Source organism: Hyperolius riggenbachi, chromosome 4 (assembly GCF_040937935.1).
Source record: "Hyperolius riggenbachi isolate aHypRig1 chromosome 4, aHypRig1.pri, whole genome shotgun sequence".
In the NCBI taxonomy this organism is placed as follows: domain Eukaryota; kingdom Metazoa; phylum Chordata; class Amphibia; order Anura; family Hyperoliidae; genus Hyperolius; species Hyperolius riggenbachi.
The window spans coordinates 11008853-11025888 of record NC_090649.1 but is presented as its reverse complement, the minus strand read 5'-3'; the positions used below and the strand labels follow the sequence as shown (position 1 = coordinate 11025888).

General features: G+C 44.9%; 35 non-coding genes across 35 annotated transcripts; all 35 read right to left on the bottom strand.

The window, feature by feature from the left end:
• Nucleotides 1-502: 502 nt before the first annotated feature.
• Nucleotides 503-575, bottom strand: TRNAV-CAC (transfer RNA valine (anticodon CAC)). The gene has a single exon. It is a non-coding gene; the product is annotated as a tRNA-Val (tRNA).
• A 141-nt stretch (nucleotides 576-716) lies between these two features.
• On the bottom strand, nucleotides 717-789 carry TRNAV-AAC (transfer RNA valine (anticodon AAC)). The gene has a single exon. It is a non-coding gene; the product is annotated as a tRNA-Val (tRNA).
• Nucleotides 790-1100: 311 nt separating this feature from the next.
• On the bottom strand, nucleotides 1101-1173 carry TRNAV-UAC (transfer RNA valine (anticodon UAC)). The gene has a single exon. It is a non-coding gene; the product is annotated as a tRNA-Val (tRNA).
• A 678-nt stretch (nucleotides 1174-1851) lies between these two features.
• TRNAV-CAC (transfer RNA valine (anticodon CAC)) lies at nucleotides 1852-1924 on the bottom strand. The gene has a single exon. It is a non-coding gene; the product is annotated as a tRNA-Val (tRNA).
• A 141-nt stretch (nucleotides 1925-2065) lies between these two features.
• Nucleotides 2066-2138, bottom strand: TRNAV-AAC (transfer RNA valine (anticodon AAC)). Its single transcript has one exon. It is a non-coding gene; the product is annotated as a tRNA-Val (tRNA).
• Nucleotides 2139-2449: 311 nt separating this feature from the next.
• On the bottom strand, nucleotides 2450-2522 carry TRNAV-UAC (transfer RNA valine (anticodon UAC)). Its single transcript has one exon. It is a non-coding gene; the product is annotated as a tRNA-Val (tRNA).
• A 678-nt stretch (nucleotides 2523-3200) lies between these two features.
• On the bottom strand, nucleotides 3201-3273 carry TRNAV-CAC (transfer RNA valine (anticodon CAC)). The gene has a single exon. It is a non-coding gene; the product is annotated as a tRNA-Val (tRNA).
• Nucleotides 3274-3414: 141 nt separating this feature from the next.
• TRNAV-AAC (transfer RNA valine (anticodon AAC)) lies at nucleotides 3415-3487 on the bottom strand. Its single transcript has one exon. It is a non-coding gene; the product is annotated as a tRNA-Val (tRNA).
• Nucleotides 3488-3798: 311 nt separating this feature from the next.
• Nucleotides 3799-3871, bottom strand: TRNAV-UAC (transfer RNA valine (anticodon UAC)). The gene has a single exon. It is a non-coding gene; the product is annotated as a tRNA-Val (tRNA).
• A 678-nt stretch (nucleotides 3872-4549) lies between these two features.
• TRNAV-CAC (transfer RNA valine (anticodon CAC)) lies at nucleotides 4550-4622 on the bottom strand. Its single transcript has one exon. It is a non-coding gene; the product is annotated as a tRNA-Val (tRNA).
• Nucleotides 4623-4763: 141 nt separating this feature from the next.
• Nucleotides 4764-4836, bottom strand: TRNAV-AAC (transfer RNA valine (anticodon AAC)). The gene has a single exon. It is a non-coding gene; the product is annotated as a tRNA-Val (tRNA).
• A 331-nt stretch (nucleotides 4837-5167) lies between these two features.
• Nucleotides 5168-5240, bottom strand: TRNAV-UAC (transfer RNA valine (anticodon UAC)). Its single transcript has one exon. It is a non-coding gene; the product is annotated as a tRNA-Val (tRNA).
• A 678-nt stretch (nucleotides 5241-5918) lies between these two features.
• TRNAV-CAC (transfer RNA valine (anticodon CAC)) lies at nucleotides 5919-5991 on the bottom strand. Its single transcript has one exon. It is a non-coding gene; the product is annotated as a tRNA-Val (tRNA).
• Nucleotides 5992-6132: 141 nt separating this feature from the next.
• TRNAV-AAC (transfer RNA valine (anticodon AAC)) lies at nucleotides 6133-6206 on the bottom strand. The gene has a single exon. It is a non-coding gene; the product is annotated as a tRNA-Val (tRNA).
• Nucleotides 6207-6516: 310 nt separating this feature from the next.
• TRNAV-UAC (transfer RNA valine (anticodon UAC)) lies at nucleotides 6517-6589 on the bottom strand. The gene has a single exon. It is a non-coding gene; the product is annotated as a tRNA-Val (tRNA).
• Nucleotides 6590-7267: 678 nt separating this feature from the next.
• On the bottom strand, nucleotides 7268-7340 carry TRNAV-CAC (transfer RNA valine (anticodon CAC)). Its single transcript has one exon. It is a non-coding gene; the product is annotated as a tRNA-Val (tRNA).
• A 141-nt stretch (nucleotides 7341-7481) lies between these two features.
• On the bottom strand, nucleotides 7482-7554 carry TRNAV-AAC (transfer RNA valine (anticodon AAC)). Its single transcript has one exon. It is a non-coding gene; the product is annotated as a tRNA-Val (tRNA).
• A 311-nt stretch (nucleotides 7555-7865) lies between these two features.
• TRNAV-UAC (transfer RNA valine (anticodon UAC)) lies at nucleotides 7866-7938 on the bottom strand. Its single transcript has one exon. It is a non-coding gene; the product is annotated as a tRNA-Val (tRNA).
• A 679-nt stretch (nucleotides 7939-8617) lies between these two features.
• Nucleotides 8618-8690, bottom strand: TRNAV-CAC (transfer RNA valine (anticodon CAC)). Its single transcript has one exon. It is a non-coding gene; the product is annotated as a tRNA-Val (tRNA).
• A 141-nt stretch (nucleotides 8691-8831) lies between these two features.
• On the bottom strand, nucleotides 8832-8904 carry TRNAV-AAC (transfer RNA valine (anticodon AAC)). Its single transcript has one exon. It is a non-coding gene; the product is annotated as a tRNA-Val (tRNA).
• Nucleotides 8905-9215: 311 nt separating this feature from the next.
• On the bottom strand, nucleotides 9216-9288 carry TRNAV-UAC (transfer RNA valine (anticodon UAC)). The gene has a single exon. It is a non-coding gene; the product is annotated as a tRNA-Val (tRNA).
• A 678-nt stretch (nucleotides 9289-9966) lies between these two features.
• TRNAV-CAC (transfer RNA valine (anticodon CAC)) lies at nucleotides 9967-10039 on the bottom strand. The gene has a single exon. It is a non-coding gene; the product is annotated as a tRNA-Val (tRNA).
• A 141-nt stretch (nucleotides 10040-10180) lies between these two features.
• TRNAV-AAC (transfer RNA valine (anticodon AAC)) lies at nucleotides 10181-10253 on the bottom strand. Its single transcript has one exon. It is a non-coding gene; the product is annotated as a tRNA-Val (tRNA).
• A 311-nt stretch (nucleotides 10254-10564) lies between these two features.
• Nucleotides 10565-10637, bottom strand: TRNAV-UAC (transfer RNA valine (anticodon UAC)). The gene has a single exon. It is a non-coding gene; the product is annotated as a tRNA-Val (tRNA).
• A 1276-nt stretch (nucleotides 10638-11913) lies between these two features.
• On the bottom strand, nucleotides 11914-11986 carry TRNAV-UAC (transfer RNA valine (anticodon UAC)). The gene has a single exon. It is a non-coding gene; the product is annotated as a tRNA-Val (tRNA).
• Nucleotides 11987-12664: 678 nt separating this feature from the next.
• TRNAV-CAC (transfer RNA valine (anticodon CAC)) lies at nucleotides 12665-12737 on the bottom strand. The gene has a single exon. It is a non-coding gene; the product is annotated as a tRNA-Val (tRNA).
• A 141-nt stretch (nucleotides 12738-12878) lies between these two features.
• On the bottom strand, nucleotides 12879-12951 carry TRNAV-AAC (transfer RNA valine (anticodon AAC)). The gene has a single exon. It is a non-coding gene; the product is annotated as a tRNA-Val (tRNA).
• A 311-nt stretch (nucleotides 12952-13262) lies between these two features.
• TRNAV-UAC (transfer RNA valine (anticodon UAC)) lies at nucleotides 13263-13335 on the bottom strand. The gene has a single exon. It is a non-coding gene; the product is annotated as a tRNA-Val (tRNA).
• Nucleotides 13336-14227: 892 nt separating this feature from the next.
• TRNAV-AAC (transfer RNA valine (anticodon AAC)) lies at nucleotides 14228-14301 on the bottom strand. Its single transcript has one exon. It is a non-coding gene; the product is annotated as a tRNA-Val (tRNA).
• A 310-nt stretch (nucleotides 14302-14611) lies between these two features.
• Nucleotides 14612-14684, bottom strand: TRNAV-UAC (transfer RNA valine (anticodon UAC)). Its single transcript has one exon. It is a non-coding gene; the product is annotated as a tRNA-Val (tRNA).
• A 678-nt stretch (nucleotides 14685-15362) lies between these two features.
• Nucleotides 15363-15435, bottom strand: TRNAV-CAC (transfer RNA valine (anticodon CAC)). Its single transcript has one exon. It is a non-coding gene; the product is annotated as a tRNA-Val (tRNA).
• Nucleotides 15436-15576: 141 nt separating this feature from the next.
• On the bottom strand, nucleotides 15577-15649 carry TRNAV-AAC (transfer RNA valine (anticodon AAC)). Its single transcript has one exon. It is a non-coding gene; the product is annotated as a tRNA-Val (tRNA).
• Nucleotides 15650-15960: 311 nt separating this feature from the next.
• On the bottom strand, nucleotides 15961-16033 carry TRNAV-UAC (transfer RNA valine (anticodon UAC)). Its single transcript has one exon. It is a non-coding gene; the product is annotated as a tRNA-Val (tRNA).
• A 678-nt stretch (nucleotides 16034-16711) lies between these two features.
• On the bottom strand, nucleotides 16712-16784 carry TRNAV-CAC (transfer RNA valine (anticodon CAC)). Its single transcript has one exon. It is a non-coding gene; the product is annotated as a tRNA-Val (tRNA).
• Nucleotides 16785-16925: 141 nt separating this feature from the next.
• Nucleotides 16926-16998, bottom strand: TRNAV-AAC (transfer RNA valine (anticodon AAC)). The gene has a single exon. It is a non-coding gene; the product is annotated as a tRNA-Val (tRNA).
• Nucleotides 16999-17036: the final 38 nt, after the last annotated feature.

Sequence of the window (17036 nt, the reverse complement as noted above, 5' to 3'; positions counted from 1 at the left end):
AGTATGCTTGAGTAAAAAAAAAGGCATTCGGGAATAGAAAGGTGGGGAGGGTAGAGACAACCATGGCATGCAGCAAAATATCATAAGTCTTAACTACTGGGAAAGCCTGAACTTTGCAGATGATGCGACGGCAACCAAAGTGGCAGTACTTGGAGAAGGGCTGGATAGGAAGAAGACAAGGGAGGTTGGAGTCAAAGGCAAATTCCAGGCAATATAAACTTACAAAGCAGGTGATAGGACAGTTCTACTTCTAGATAGTGCAGTATCTAGGGAGAAGGAAAAGAGACAAAGCTTGGTGTTTTGCAAGTTGAGTTTTAGATCTCTCTTAGATGGATATGCATGTAGGGATGGCTGAGAGGCAGTCTGAAAGAGGCTATTAGCAGTTGCCTGAGAAAGTGAGTGAAGAAAAGACACTGGCCAGTCACATTGAGGGCCAGCTTGCAAGCGTATGGAGCAAGGGAAGGAGGAGTGCTTTGGATGGCAAAAAGTTAAAGGTAGACACTGTTTCTGCCCAGTTTCGAACCGGGGACCTTTCGTGTGTGAGGCGAACGTGATAACCACTACACTACAGAAACCAGACACTGCTTGCTTGTCCTGGAGCCCCGAAAGAGGAAAAGTAGAGCTTTTCATGAATATGATTAAGCCAGACAGGTAAAGACTCATGCATGCGTAAGTGGAGCCTGCGTGAAAAGGAAAGAAGACAAGAGAAAAAGCCATGTTTCTGCCCAGTTTCGAACTGGGGACCTTTCGCGTGTTAGGCGAACGTGATAACCACTACACTACAGAAACCACCTACACTTCTCAGGGTGTACCCACAAGCGGCTCATTTTACCCAAGCAAAGCTTGTTTTAACCACGTGCAGCTCATTTTAACCACACGCAGCTCATTTTAACCACACGCAACAACTAGGATCCACATCTGTCCTGATCAAGCTAACACGCTACTTTGGACTAACTCCAGCTCTTTTGCTTGGAGACAACTGGATCAAGAGGAGTAGGCAGACTAATGTGAGTTTTGTCAAGGTGCAGCTAGCATTGGAGGCCAAAAATCTTCTTTAGAAAGGAGGGGAATAGACCACTTTATGGAACAAAAAGCATCGCTGTTTCTGCCCAGTTTTGAGCTGGGGACCTTTTGCGTGTAAAGCAAACGTGATAACCACTACACTACAGAAACCTCCGGTGGAAACTAATTGCAATTTTGCTACCAAGAAGAAAGCAGTGCTCGCATAGGAACATAGACAACTGGCATATTGGGAACTAATACTCAAAAGAACCTTCCACATGAGAAAGGGAGCAATAAAGTAGCTATGAGAGGTAACAACATCTAAAATGTTGGGCTTAGGTCAATAGAGTATGCTTGAGTAAAAAAAAAGGCATTCGGGAATAGAAAGGTGGGGAGGGGAAAGACAACCATGGCATGCAGCAAAATATCATAAGTCTTAACTACTGGGAAAGCCTGAACTTTGCAGATGATGCGACGGCAACCAAAGTGGCAGTACTTGGAGAAGGGCTGGATAGGAAGAAGACAAGGGAGGTTGGAGTCAAAGGCAAATTCCAGGCAATATAAACTTACAAAGCAGGTGATAGGACAGTTCTACTTCTAGATAGTGCAGTATCTAGGGAGAAGGAAAAGAGACAAAGCTTGGTGTTTTGCAAGTTGAGTTTTAGATCTCTCTTAGATGGATATGCATGTAGGGATGGCTGAGAGGCAGTCTGAAAGAGGCTATTAGCAGTTGCCTGAGAAAGTGAGTGAAGAAAAGACACTGGCCAGTCACATTGAGGGCCAGCTTGCAAGCGTATGGAGCAAGGGAAGGAGGAGTGCTTTGGATGGCAAAAAGTTAAAGGTAGACACTGTTTCTGCCCGGTTTCAAACCGGGGACCTTTCACGTGTGAGGCAAACATGATAACCACTACACTACAGAAACCAGACACTTCTTGCTTGTCCTGGAGCCCCAAAAGAGGAAAAGTAGAGCTTTTCATGAATATGATTAAGCCAGACAGGTAAAGACTCATGCATGCATAAGTGGAGCCTGCGTGAAAAGGAAAGAAGACCAGAGAAAAAGCCATGTTTCTGCCCAGTTTCGAACTGGGGACCTTTCGCGTGTTAGGCAAACGTGATAACCACTACACTACAGAAACCACCTACACTTCTCAGGGTGTACCCACAAGTGGCTCATTTTACCCAAGCAAAGCTTGTTTTAACCACGTGCAGCTCATTTTAACCACACGCAGCTCATTTTAACCACACGCAACAACTAGGATCCACATCTGTCCTGATCAAGCTAACACGCTACTTTGGACTAACTCCAGCTCTTTTGCTTGGAGACAACTGGATCAAGAGGAGTAGGCAGACTAATGTGAGTTTTGTCAAGGTGCAGCTAGCATTGGAGGCCAAAAATCTTCTTTAGAAAGGAGGGGAATAGACCACTTTATGGAACAAAAAGCATCGCTGTTTCTGCCCAGTTTCGAGCTGGGGACCTTTTGCGTGTAAAGCAAACGTGATAACCACTACACTACAGAAACCTCCGGTGGTAACTGACTGCAATTTTGCTACCAAGAAGAAAGCAGTGCTCGCATAGGAACATAGACATCTGGCATATTGGGAACTAATACTCAAAAGAACCTTCCACATGAGAAAGGGAGCAATAAAGTAGCTATGAGAGGTAACAACATCTAAAATGTTGGGCTTAGGTCAATAGAGTATGCTTGAGTAAAAAAAAAGGCATTCGGGAATAGAAAGGTGGGGAGGGGAAAGACAACCATGGCATGCAGCAAAATATCATAAGTCTTAACTACTGGGAAAGCCTGAACTTTGCAGATGATGCGACGGCAACCAAAGTGGCAGTACTTGGAGAAGGGCTGGATAGGAAGAAGACAAGGGAGGTTGGAGTCAAAGGCAAATTCCAGGCAATATAAACTTACAAAGCAGGTGATAGGACAGTTCTACTTCTAGATAGTGCAGTATCTAGGGAGAAGGAAAAGAGACAAAGCTTGGTGTTTTGCAAGTTGAGTTTTAGATCTCTCTTAGATGGATATGCATGTAGGGATGGCTGAGAGGCAGTCTGAAAGAGGCTATTAGCAGTTGCCTGAGAAAGTGAGTGAAGAAAAGACACTGGCCAGTCACATTGAGGGCCAGCTTGCAAGCGTATGGAGCAAGGGAAGGAGAAGTGCTTTGGATGGCAAAAAGTTAAAGGTAGACACTGTTTCTGCCCGGTTTCGAACCGGGGAGCTTTCGCGTGTGAGGCAAACATGATAACCACTACACTACAGAAACCAGACACTTCTTGCTTGTCCTGGAGCCCCGAAAGAGGAAAAGTAGAGCTTTTCATGAATATGATTAAGCCAGACAGGTAAAGACTCATGCATGCGTAAGTGGAGCCTGCGTGAAAAGGAAAGAAGACCAGAGAAAAAGCCATGTTTCTGCCCAGTTTCGAACTGGGGACCTTTCGCGTGTTAGGCGAACGTGATAACCACTACACTACAGAAACCACCTACACTTCTCAGGGTGTACCCACAAGTGGCTCATTTTACCCAAGCAAAGCTTGTTTTAACCACGTGCAGCTCATTTTAACCACACGCAGCTCATTTTAACCACACGCAACAACTAGGATCCACATCTGTCCTGATCAAGCTAACACGCTACTTTGGACTAACTCCAGCTCTTTTGCTTGGAGACAACTGGATCAAGAGGAGTAGGCAGACTAATGTGAGTTTTGTCAAGGTGCAGCTAGCATTGGAGGCCAAAAATCTTCTTTAGAAAGGAGGGGAATAGACCACTTTATGGAACAAAAAGCATCGCTGTTTCTGCCCAGTTTCGAGCTGGGGACCTTTTGCGTGTAAAGCAAACGTGATAACCACTACACTACAGATACCTCCGGTGGAAACTAATTGCAATTTTGCTACCAAGAAGAAAGCAGTGCTCGCATAGGAACATAGACAACTGGCATATTGGGAACTAATACTCAAAAGAACCTTCCACATGAGAAAGGGAGCAATAAAGTAGCTATGAGAGGTAACAACATCTAAAATGTTGGGCTTAGGTCAATAGAGTATGCTTGAGTAAAAAAAAAGGCATTCGGGAATAGAAAGGTGGGGAGGGGAAAGACAACCATGGCATGCAGCAAAATATCATAAGTCTTAACTACTGGGAAAGCCTGAACTTTGCAGATGATGCGACGGCAACCAAAGTGGCAGTACTTGGAGAAGGGCTGGATAGGAAGAAGACAAGGGAGGTTGGAGTCAAAGGCAAATTCCAGGCAATATAAACTTACAAAGCAGGTGATAGGACAGTTCTACTTCTAGATAGTGCAGTATCTAGGGAGAAGGAAAAGAGACAAAGCTTGGTGTTTTGCAAGTTGAGTTTTAGATCTCTCTTAGATGGATATGCATGTAGGGATGGCTGAGAGGCAGTCTGAAAGAGGCTATTAGCAGTTGCCTGAGAAAGTGAGTGAAGAAAAGACACTGGCCAGTCACATTGAGGGCCAGCTTGCAAGCGTATGGAGCAAGGGAAGGAGGAGTGCTTTGGATGGCAAAAAGTTAAAGGTAGTCACTGTTTCTGCCCGGTTTCGAACCAGGGACCTTTCACGTGTGAGGCAAACATGATAACCACTACACTACATAAACCAGACACTTCTTGCTTGTCCTGGAGCCCCGAAAGAGGAAAAGTAGAGCTTTTCATGAATATGAATAAGCCAGACAGGTAAAGACTCATGCATGCGTAAGTGGAGCCTGCGTGAAAAGGAAAGAAGACCAGAGAAAAAGCCATGTTTCTGCCCAGTTTCGAACTGGGGACCTTTCGCGTGTTAGGCGAACGTGATAACCACTACACTACAGAAACCACCTACACTTCTCAGGGTGTACCCACAAGTGGCTCATTTTACCCAAGCAAAGCTTGTTTTAACCACGTGCAGCTCATTTTAACCACACGCAGCTCATTTTAACCACACGCAGCTCATTTTAACCACACGCAACAACTAGGATCCACATCTGTCCTGATCAAGCTAACACGCTACTTTGGACTAACTCCAGCTTTTTTGCTTGGAGACAACTGGATCAAGAGGAGTAGGCAGACTAATGTGAGTTTTGTCAAGGTGCAGCTAGCATTGGAGGCCAAAAATCTTCTTTAGAAAGGAGGGGAATAGACCACTTTATGGAACAAAAAGCATCGCTGTTTCTGCCCAGTTTCGAGCTGGGGACCTTTTGCGTGTAAAGCAAACGTGATAACCACTACACTACAGAAACCTCCGGTGGAAACTCATTGCAATTTTGCTACCAAGAAGAAAGCAGTGCTCGCATAGGAACATAGACAACTGGCATATTGGGAACTAATACTCAAAAGAACCTTCCACATGAGAAAGGGAGCAATAAAGTAGCTATGAGAGGTAACAACATCTAAAATGTTGGGCTTAGGTCAATAGAGTATGCTTGAGTAAAAAAAAAGGCATTCGGGAATAGAAAGGTGGGGAGGGGAAAGACAACCATGGCATGCAGCAAAATATCATAAGTCTTAACTACTGGGAAAGCCTGAACTTTGCAGATGATGCGACGGCAACCAAAGTGGCAGTACTTGGAGAAGGGCTGGATAGGAAGAAGACAAGGGAGGTTGGAGTCAAAGGCAAATTCCAGGCAATATAAACTTACAAAGCAGGTGGTAGGACAGTTCTACTTCTAGATAGTGCAGTATCTAGGGAGAAGGAAAAGAGACAAAGCTTGGTGTTTTGCAAGTTGAGTTTTAGATCTCTCTTAGATGGATATGCATGTAGGGATGGCTGAGAGGCAGTCTGAAAGAGGCTATTAGCAGTTGCCTGAGAAAGTGAGTGAAGAAAAGACACTGGCCAGTCACATTGAGGGCCAGCTTGCAAGCGTATGGAGCAAGGGAAGGAGGAGTGCTTTGGATGGCAAAAAGTTAAAGGTAGACACTGTTTCTGCCCAGTTTCGAACCGGGGACCTTTCGCATGTGAGGCAAACATGATAACCACTACACTACAGAAACCAGACACTTCTTGCTTGTCCTGGAGCCCCGAAAGAGGAAAAGTAGAGCTTTTCATGAATATGATTAAGCCAGACAGGTAAAGACTCATGCATGCGTAAGTGGAGCCTGCGTGAAAAGGAAAGAAGACCAGAGAAAAAGCCATGTTTCTGCCCAGTTTCGAACTGGGGACCTTTCGTGTGTTAGGCGAACGTGATAACCACTACACTACAGAATGCACCTACACTTCTCAGGGTGCACCCACAAGTGGCTCATTTTACCCAAGCAAAGCTTGTTTTAACCACGTGCAGCTCATTTTAACCACATGCAGCTCATTTTAACCACACGCAACAACTAGGATCCACATCTGTCCTGATCAAGCTAACACGCTACTTTGGACTAACTCCAGCTCTTTTGCTTGGAGACAACTGGATCAAGAGGAGTAGGCAGACTAATGTGAGTTTTGTCAAGGTGCAGCTAGCATTGGAGGCCAAAAATCTTCTTTAGAAAGGAGGGGAATAGACCACTTTATGGAACAAAAAGCATCGCTGTTTCTGCCCAGTTTCGAGCTGGGGACCTTTTGCGTGTAAAGCAAACGTGATAACCACTACACTACAGAAACCTCCGGTGGTAACTGATTGCAATTTTGCTACCAAGAAGAAAGCAGTGCTCGCATAGGAACATAGACAACTGGCATATTGGGAACTAATACTCAAAAGAACCTTCCACATGAGAAAGGGAGCAATAAAGTAGCTATGAGAGGTAACAACATCTAAAATGTTGGGCTTAGGTCAATAGAGTATGCTTGAGTAAAAAAAAAGGCATTCGGGAATAGAAAGGTGGGGAGGGGAAAGACAACCATGGCATGCAGCAAAATATCATAAGTCTTAACTACTGGGAAAGCCTGAACTTTGCAGATGATGCGACGGCAACCAAAGTGGCAGTACTTGGAGAAGGGCTGGATAGGAAGAAGACAAGGGAGGTTGGAGTCAAAGGCAAATTCCAGGCAATATAAACTTACAAAGCAGGTGATAGGACAGTTCTACTTCTAGATAGTGCAGTATCTAGGGAGAAGGAAAAGAGACAAAGCTTGGTGTTTTGCAAGTTGAGTTTTAGATCTCTCTTAGATGGATATGCATGTAGGGATGGCTGAGAGGCAGTCTGAAAGAGGCTATTAGCAGTTGCCTGAGAAAGTGAGTGAAGAAAAGACACTGGCCAGTCACATTGAGGGCCAGCTTGCAAGCGTATGGAGCAAGGGAAGGAGGAGTGCTTTGGATGGCAAAAAGTTAAAGGTAGACACTGTTTCTGCCCGGTTTCGAACCGGGGACCTTTCGCGTGTGAGGCAAACATGATAACCACTACACTACAGAAACCAGACACTTCTTGCTTGTCCTGGAGCCCCGAAAGAGGAAAAGTAGAGCTTTTCATGAATATGATTAAGCCAGACAGGTAAAGACTCATGCATGCGTAAGTGGAGCCTGCGTGAAAAGGAAAGAAGACCAGAGAAAAAGCCATGTTTCTGCCCAGTTTCGAACTGGGGACCTTTCGCGTGTTAGGCGAACGTGATAACCACTACACTACAGAAACCACCTACACTTCTCAGGGTGTACCCACAAGTGGCTCATTTTACCCAAGCAAAGCTTGTTTTAACCACGTGCAGCTCATTTTAACCACACGCAGCTCATTTTAACCACACGCAACAACTAGGATCCACATCTGTCCTGATCAAGCTAACACGCTACTTTGGACTAACTCCAGCTCTTTTGCTTGGAGACAACTGGATCAAGAGGAGTAGGCAGACTAATGTGAGTTTTGTCAAGGTGCAGCTAGCATTGGAGGCCAAAAATCTTCTTTAGAAAGGAGGGGAATAGACCACTTTATGGAACAAAAAGCATCACTGTTTCTGCCCAGTTTCGAGCTGGGGACCTTTTGCGTGTAAAGCAAACATGATAACCACTACACTACAGAAACCTCCGGTGGAAACTAATTGCAATTTTGCTACCAAGAAGAAAGCAGTGCTCGCATAGGAACATAGACAACTGGCATATTGGGAACTAATACTCAAAAGAACCTTCCACATGAGAAAGGGAGCAATAAAGTAGCTATGAGAGGTAACAACATCTAAAATGTTGGGCTTAGGTCAATAGAGTATGCTTGAGTAAAAAAAAAAGGCATTCGGGAATAGAAAGGTGGGGAGGGGAAAGACAACCATGGCATGCAGCAAAATATCATAAGTCTTAACTACTGGGAAAGCCTGAACTTTGCAGATGATGCGACGGCAACCAAAGTGGCAGTACTTGGAGAAGGGCTGGATAGGAAGAAGACAAGGGAGGTTGGAGTCAAAGGCAAATTCCAGGCAATATAAACTTACAAAGCAGGTGATAGGACAGTTCTACTTCTAGATAGTGCAGTATCTAGGGAGAAGGAAAAGAGACAAAGCTTGGTGTTTTGCAAGTTGAGTTTTAGATCTCTCTTAGATGGATATGCATGTAGGGATGGCTGAGAGGCAGTCTGAAAGAGGCTATTAGCAGTTGCCTGAGAAAGTGAGTGAAGAAAAGACACTGGCCAGTCACATTGAGGGCCAGCTTGCAAGCGTATGGAGCAAGGGAAGGAGGAGTGCTTTGGATGGCAAAAAGTTGAAGGTAGACACTGTTTCTGCCCGGTTTCTAACCGGGGACCTTTCGCGTGTGAGGCAAACATGATAACCACTACACTACAGAAACCAGACACTTCTTGCTTGTCCTGGAGCCCCGAAAGAGGAAAAGTAAAGCTTTTCATGAATATGATTAAGCCAGACAGGTAAAGACTCATGCATGCGTAAGTGGAGCCTGCGTGAAAAGGAAAGAAGACCAGAGAAAAAGCCATGTTTCTGCCCAGTTTCGAACTGGGGACCTTTCGCGTGTTAGGCGAACGTGATAACCACTACACTACAGAAACCACCTACACTTCTCAGGGTGTACCCACAAGTGGCTCATTTTACCCAAGCAAAGCTTGTTTTAACCACGTGCAGCTCATTTTGACCACACGCAGCTCATTTTAACCACACGCAACAACTAGGATCCACATCTGTCCTGATCAAGCTAACACGCTACTTTGGACTAACTCCAGCTCTTTTGCTTGGAGACAACTGGATCAAGAGGAGTAGGCAGACTAATGTGAGTTTTGTCAAGGTGCAGCTAGCATTGGAGGCCAAAAATCTTCTTTAGAAAGGAGGGGAATAGACCACTTTATGGAACAAAAAGCATCGCTGTTTCTGCCCAGTTTCGAGCTGGGGACCTTTTGCGTGTAAAGCAAACGTGATAACCACTACACTACAGAAACCTCCGGTGGTAACTGATTGCAATTTTGCTACCAAGAAGAAAGCAGTGCTCGCATAGGAACATAGACAACTGGCATATTTGGAACTAATACTCAAAAGAACCTTCCACATGAGAAAGGGAGCAATAAAGTAGCTATGAGAGGTAACAACATTTAAAATGTTGGGCTTAGGTCAATAGAGTATGCTTGAGTAAAAAAAAAGGCATTCGGGAATAGAAAGGTGGGGAGGGGAAAGACAACCATGGCATGCAGCAAAATATCATAAGTCTTAACTACTGGGAAAGCCTGAACTTTGCAGATGATGCGACGGCAACCAAAGTGGCAGTACTTGGAGAAGGGCTGGATAGGAAGAAGACAAGGGAGGTTGGAGTCAAAGGCAAATTCCAGGCAATATAAACTTACAAAGCAGGTGATAGGACAGTTCTACTTCTAGATAGTGCAGTATCTAGGGAGAAGGAAAAGAGACAAAGCTTGGTGTTTTGCAAGTTGAGTTTTAGATCTCTCTTAGATGGATATGCATGTAGGGATGGCTGAGAGGCAGTCTGAAAGAGGCTATTAGCAGTTGCCTGAGAAAGTGAGTGAAGAAAAGACACTGGCCAGTCACATTGAGGGCCAGCTTGCAAGCGTATGGAGCAAGGGAAGGAGGAGTGCTTTGGATGGCAAAAAGTTAAAGGTAGACACTGTTTCTGCCCGGTTTTGAACCGGGGACCTTTCACGTGTGAGGCAAACATGATAACCACTACACTACAGAAACCAGACACTTCTTGCTTGTCCTGGAGCCCCGAAAGAGGAAAAGTAGAGCTTTTCATGAATATGATTAAGCCAGACAGGTAAAGACTCATGCATGCGTAAGTGGAGCCTGCGTGAAAAGGAAAGAAGACCAGAGAAAAAGCCATGTTTCTGCCCAGTTTCGAACTGGGGACCTTTCGCGTGTTAGGCGAACGTGATAACCACTACACTACAGAAACCACCTACACTTCTCAGGGTGTACCCACAAGTGGCTCATTTTACCCAAGCAAAGCTTGTTTTAACCACGTGCAGCTCATTTTAACCACACGCAGCTCATTTTAACCACACGCAACAACTAGGATCCACATCTGTCCTGATCAAGCTAACACGCTACTTTGGACTAACTCCAGCTCTTTTGCTTGGAGACAACTGGATCAAGAGGAGTAGGCAGACTAATGTGAGTTTTGTCAAGGTGCAGCTAGCATTGGAGGCCAAAAATCTTCTTTAGAAAGGAGGGGAATAGACCACTTTATGGAACAAAAAGCATCGCTGTTTCTGCCCAGTTTCGAGCTGGGGACCTTTTGCGTGTAAAGCAAACGTGATAACCACTACACTACAGAAACCTCCGGTGGAAACTCATTGCAATTTTGCTACCAAGAAGAAAGCAGTGCTCGCATAGGAACATAGACAACTGGCATATTGGGAACTAATACTCAAAAGAACCTTCCACATGAGAAAGGGAGCAATAAAGTAGCTATGAGAGGTAACAACATCTAAAATGTTGGGCTTAGGTCAATAGAGTATGCTTGAGTAAAAAAAAAGGCATTCGGGAATAGAAAGGTGGGGAGGGGAAAGACAACCATGGCATGCAGCAAAATATCATAAGTCTTAACTACTGGGAAAGCCTGAACTTTGCAGATGATGCGACGGCAACCAAAGTGGCAGTACTTGGAGAAGGGCTGGATAGGAAGAAGACAAGGGAGGTTGGAGTCAAAGGCAAATTCCAGGCAATATAAACTTACAAAGCAGGTGGTAGGACAGTTCTACTTCTAGATAGTGCAGTATCTAGGGAGAAGGAAAAGAGACAAAGCTTGGTGTTTTGCAAGTTGAGTTTTAGATCTCTCTTAGATGGATATGCATGTAGGGATGGCTGAGAGGCAGTCTGAAAGAGGCTATTAGCAGTTGCCTGAGAAAGTGAGTGAAGAAAAGACACTGGCCAGTCACATTGAGGGCCAGCTTGCAAGCGTATGGAGCAAGGGAAGGAGGAGTGCTTTGGATGGCAAAAAGTTAAAGGTAGTCACTGTTTCTGCCCGGTTTCAAGCCGGGGACCTTTTACGTATGAGGCAAACATGATAACCACTACACTACAGAAACCAGACACTTCTTGCTTGTCCTGGAGCCCCGAAAGAGGAAAAGTAGAGCTTTTCATGAATATGATTAAGCCAGACAGGTAAAGACTCATGCATGCGTAAGTGGAGCCTGCGTGAAAAGGAAAGAAGACCAGAGAAAAAGCCATGTTTCTGCCCAGTTTCGAACTGGGGACCTTTCGTGTGTTAGGCGAACTTGATAACCACTACACTACAGAATGCACCTACACTTCTCAGGGTGTACCCACAAGCGGCTCATTTTACCCAAGCAAAGCTTGTTTTAACCACGTGCAGCTCATTTTAACCACATGCAGCTCATTTTAACCACACGCAACAACTAGGATCCACATCTGTCCTGATCAAGCTAACACGCTACTTTGGACTAACTCCAGCTCTTTTGCTTGGAGACAACTGGATCAAGAGGAGTAGGCAGACTAATGTGAGTTTTGTCAAGGTGCAGCTAGCATTGGAGGCCAAAAATCTTCTTTAGAAAGGAGGGGAATAGACCACTTTATGGAACAAAAAGCATCGCTGTTTCTGCCCAGTTTCGAGCTGGGGACCTTTTGCGTGTAAAGCAAACGTGATTACCACTACACTACAGAAACCTCTGGTGGAAACTGATTGCAATTTTGCTACCAAGAAGAAAGCAGTGCTCGCATAGGAACATAGACAACTGGCATATTGGGAACTAATACTCAAAAGAACCTTCCACATGAGAAAGGGAGCAATAAAGTAGCTATGAGAGGTAACAACATCTAAAATGTTGGGCTTAGGTCAATAGAGTATGCTTGAGTAAAAAAAAAGGCATTCGGGAATAGAAAGGTGGGGAGGGGAAAGACAACCATGGCATGCAGCAAAATATCATAAGTCTTAACTACTGGGAAAGCCTGAACTTTGCAGATGATGCGACGGCAACCAAAGTGGCAGTACTTGGAGAAGGGCTGGATAGGAAGAAGACAAGGGAGGTTGGAGTCAAAGGCAAATTCCAGGCAATATAAACTTACAAAGCAGGTGATAGGACAGTTCTACTTCTAGATAGTGCAGTATCTAGGGAGAAAGAAAAGAGACAAAGCTTCGTGTTTTGCAAGTTGAGTTTTAGATCTCTCTTAGATGGATATGCATGTAGGGATGGCTGAGAGGCAGTCTGAAAGAGGCTATTAGCAGTTGCCTGAGAAAGTGAGTGAAGAAAAGACACTGGCCAGTCACATTGAGGGCCAGCTTGCAAGCGTATGGAGCAAGGGAAGGAGGAGTGCTTTGGATGGCAAAAAGTTAAAGGTAGACACTGTTTCTGCCCGGTTTCGAACCGGGGACCTTTCGCGTGTGAGGCGAACATGATAACCACTACACTACAGAAACCAGACACTTCTTGCTTGTCCTGGAGCCCTGAAAGAGGAAAAGTAGAGCTTTTCATGAATATGATTAAGACAGACAGGTAAAGACTCATGCATGCGTAAGTGGAGCCTGCGTGAAAAGGAAAGAAGACCAGAGAAATAGCCATGTTTCTGCCCAGTTTCGAACTGGGGACCTTTCGTGTGTTAGGCGAACGTGATAACCACCACACTACAGAAACCACCTACACTTCTCAGGGTGTACCCACAAGCGGCTCATTTTACCCAAGCAAAGCTTGTTTTAACCACGTGCAGCTCATTTTAACCACATGCAGCTCATTTTAACCACACGCAACAACTAGAATCCACATCTGTCCTGATCAAGCTAACACGCTACTTTGGACTAACTCCAGCTCTTTTGCTTGGAGACAACTGGATCAAGAGGAGTAGGCAGACTAATGTGAGTTTTGTCAAGGTGCAGCTAGCATTGGAGGCCAAAAATCTTCTTTAGAAAGGAGGGGAATAGACCACTTTATGGAACAAAAAGCATCGCTGTTTCTGCCCAGTTTCGAGCTGGGGACCTTTTGCGTGTAAAGCAAACGTGATAACCACTACACTACAGAAACCTCCGGTGGAAACTCATTGCAATTTTGCTACCAAGAAGAAAGCAGTGCTCGCATAGGAACATAGACAACTGGCATATTGGGAACTAATACTCAAAAGAACCTTCCACATGAGAAAGGGAGCAATAAAGTAGCTATGAGAGGTAACAACATCTAAAATGTTGGGCTTAGGTCAATAGAGTATGCTTGAGTAAAAAAAAAGGCATTCGGGAATAGAAAGGTGGGGAGGGGAAAGACAACCATGGCATGCAGCAAAATATCATAAGTCTTAACTACTGGGAAAGCCTGAACTTTGCAGATGATGCGACGGCAACCAAAGTGGCAGTACTTGGAGAAGGGCTGGATAGGAAGAAGACAAGGGAGGTTGGAGTCAAAGGCAAATTCCAGGCAATATAAACTTACAAAGCAGGTGGTAGGACAGTTCTACTTCTAGATAGTGCAGTATCTAGGGAGAAGGAAAAGAGACAAAGCTTGGTGTTTTGCAAGTTGAGTTTTAGATCTCTCTTAGATGGATATGCATGTAGGGATGGCTGAGAGGCAGTCTGAAAGAGGCTATTAGCAGTTGCCTGAGAAAGTGAGTGAAGAAAAGACACTGGCCAGTCACATTGAGGGCCAGCTTGCAAGCGTATGGAGCAAGGGAAGGAGGAGTGCTTTGGATGGCAAAAAGTTAAAGGTAGTCACTGTTTCTGCCCGGTTTCAAGCCGGGGACCTTTCACGTATGAGGCAAACATGATAACCACTACACTACAGAAACCAGACACTTCTTGCTTGTCCTGGAGCCCCGAAAGAGGAAAAGTAGAGCTTTTCATGAATATGATTAAGCCAGACAGGTAAAGACTCATGCATGCGTAAGTGGAGCCTGCGTGAAAAGGAAAGAAGACCAGAGAAAAAGCCATGTTTCTGCCCAGTTTCGAACTGGGGACCTTTCGTGTGTTAGGCGAACGTGATAACCACTACACTACAGAATGCACCTACACTTCTCAGGGTGTACCCACAAGCGGCTCATTTTACCCAAGCAAAGCTTGTTTTAACCACGTGCAGCTCATTTTAACCACATGCAGCTCATTTTAACCACACGCAACAACTAGGATCCACATCTGTCCTGATCAAGCTAACACGCTACTTTGGACTAACTCCAGCTCTTTTGCTTGGAGACAACTGGATCAAGAGGAGTAGGCAGACTAATGTGAGTTTTGTCAAGGTGCAGCTAGCATTGGAGGCCAAAAATCTTCTTTAGAAAGGAGGGGAATAGACCACTTTATGGAACAAAAAGCATCGCTGTTTCTGCCCAGTTTCGAGCTGGGGACCTTTTGCGTGTAAAGCAAACGTGATTACCACTACACTACAGAAACCTCCGGTGGAAACTGATTGCAATTTTGCTACCAAGAAGAAAGCAGTGCTCGCATAGGAACATAGACAACTGGCATATTGGGAACTAATACTCAAAAGAACCTTCCACATGAGAAAGGGAGCAATAAAGTAGCTATGAGAGGTAACAACATCTAAAATGTTGGGCTTAGGTCAATAGAGTATGCTTGAGTAAAAAAAAAGGCATTCGGGAATAGAAAGGTGGGGAGGGGAAAGACAACCATGGCATGCAGCAAAATATCATAAGTCTTAACTACTGGGAAAGCCTGAACTTTGCAGATGATGCGACGGCAACCAAAGTGGCAGTACTTGGAGAAGGGCTGGATAGGAAGAAGACAAGGGAGGTTGGAGTCAAAGGCAAATTCCAGGCAATATAAACTTACAAAGCAGGTGATAGGACAGTTCTACTTCTAGATAGTGCAGTATCTAGGGAGAAAGAAAAGAGACAAAGCTTCGTGTTTTGCAAGTTGAGTTTTAGATCTCTCTTAGATGGATATGCATGTAGGGATGGCTGAGAGGCAGTCTGAAAGAGGCTATTAGCAGTTGCCTGAGAAAGTGAGTGAAGAAAAGACACTGGCCAGTCACATTGAGGGCCAGCTTGCAAGCGTATGGAGCAAGGGAAGGAGGAGTGCTTTGGATGGCAAAAAGTTAAAGGTAGACACTGTTTCTGCCCGGTTTCGAACCGGGGACCTTTCGCGTGTGAGGCGAACATGATAACCACTACACTACAGAAACCAGACACTTCTTGCTTGTCCTGGAGCCCTGAAAGAGGAAAAGTAGAGCTTTTCATGAATATGATTAAGACAGACAGGTAAAGACTCATGCATGCGTAAGTGGAGCCTGCGTGAAAAGGAAAGAAGACCAGAGAAAAAGCCATGTTTCTGCCCAGTTTCGAACTGGGGACCTTTCGTGTGTTAGGCGAACGTGATAACCACCACACTACAGAAACCACCTACACTTCTCAGGGTGTACCCACAAGCGGCTCATTTTACCCAAGCAAAGCTTGTTTTAACCACGTGCAGCTCATTTTAACCACACGCAGCTCATTTTAACCACACGCAACAACTAGGATCCACATCTGTCCTGATCAAGCTAACACGCTACTTTGGACTAACTCCAGCTCTTTTGCTTGGAGACAACTGGATCAAGAGGAGTAGGCAGACTAATGTGAGTTTTGTCAAGGTGCAGCTAGCATTGGAGGCCAAAAATCTTCTTTAGAAAGGAGGGGAATAGACCACTTTATGGAACAAAAAGCATCGCTGTTTCTGCCCAGTTTCGAGCTGGGGACCTTTTGCGTGTAAAGCAAACGTGATAACCACTACACTACAGAAACCTCCGGTGGTAACTGACTGCAATTTTGCTACCAAGAAGAAAGCAGTGCTCGCATAGGAACATAGACATCTGGCATATTGGGAACTAATACTCAAAAGAACCTTCCACATGAGAAAGGGAGCAATAAAGTAGCTATGAGAGGTAACAACATCTAAAATGTTGGGCTTAGGTCAATAGAGTATGCTTGAGTAAAAAAAAAGGCATTCGGGAATAGAAAGGTGGGGAGGGGAAAGACAACCATGGCATGCAGCAAAATATCATAAGTCTTAACTACTGGGAAAGCCTGAACTTTGCAGATGATGCGACGGCAACCAAAGTGGCAGTACTTGGAGAAGGGCTGGATAGGAAGAAGACAAGGGAGGTTGGAGTCAAAGGCAAATTCCAGGCAATATAAACTTACAAAGCAGGTGATAGGACAGTTCTACTTCTAGATAGTGCAGTATCTAGGGAGAAGGAAAAGAGACAAAGCTTGGTGTTTTGCAAGTTGAGTTTTAGATCTCTCTTAGATGGATATGCATGTAGGGATGGCTGAGAGGCAGTCTGAAAGAGGCTATTAGCAGTTGCCTGAGAAAGTGAGTGAAGAAAAGACACTGGCCAGTCACATTGAGGGCCAGCTTGCAAGCGTATGGAGCAAGGGAAGGAGGAGTGCTTTGGATGGCAAAAAGTTAAAGGTAGACACTGTTTCTGCCCGGTTTCGAACCGGGGACCTTTCACGTGTGAGGCAAACATGATAACCACTACACTACAGAAACCAGACACTTCTTGCTTGTCCTGGAGCCCCAAAAGAGGAAAAGTAGAGCTTTTCATGAATATGATTAAGCCAGACAGGTAAAGACTCATGCATGCATAAGTGGAGCCTGCGTGAAAAGGAAAGAAGACCAGAGAAAAAGCCATGTTTCTGCCCAGTTTCGAACTGGGGACCTTTCGCGTGTTAGGCAAACGTGATAACCACTACACTACAGAAACCACCTACACTTCTCAGGGTGTACCCACAAGTGGCTCAT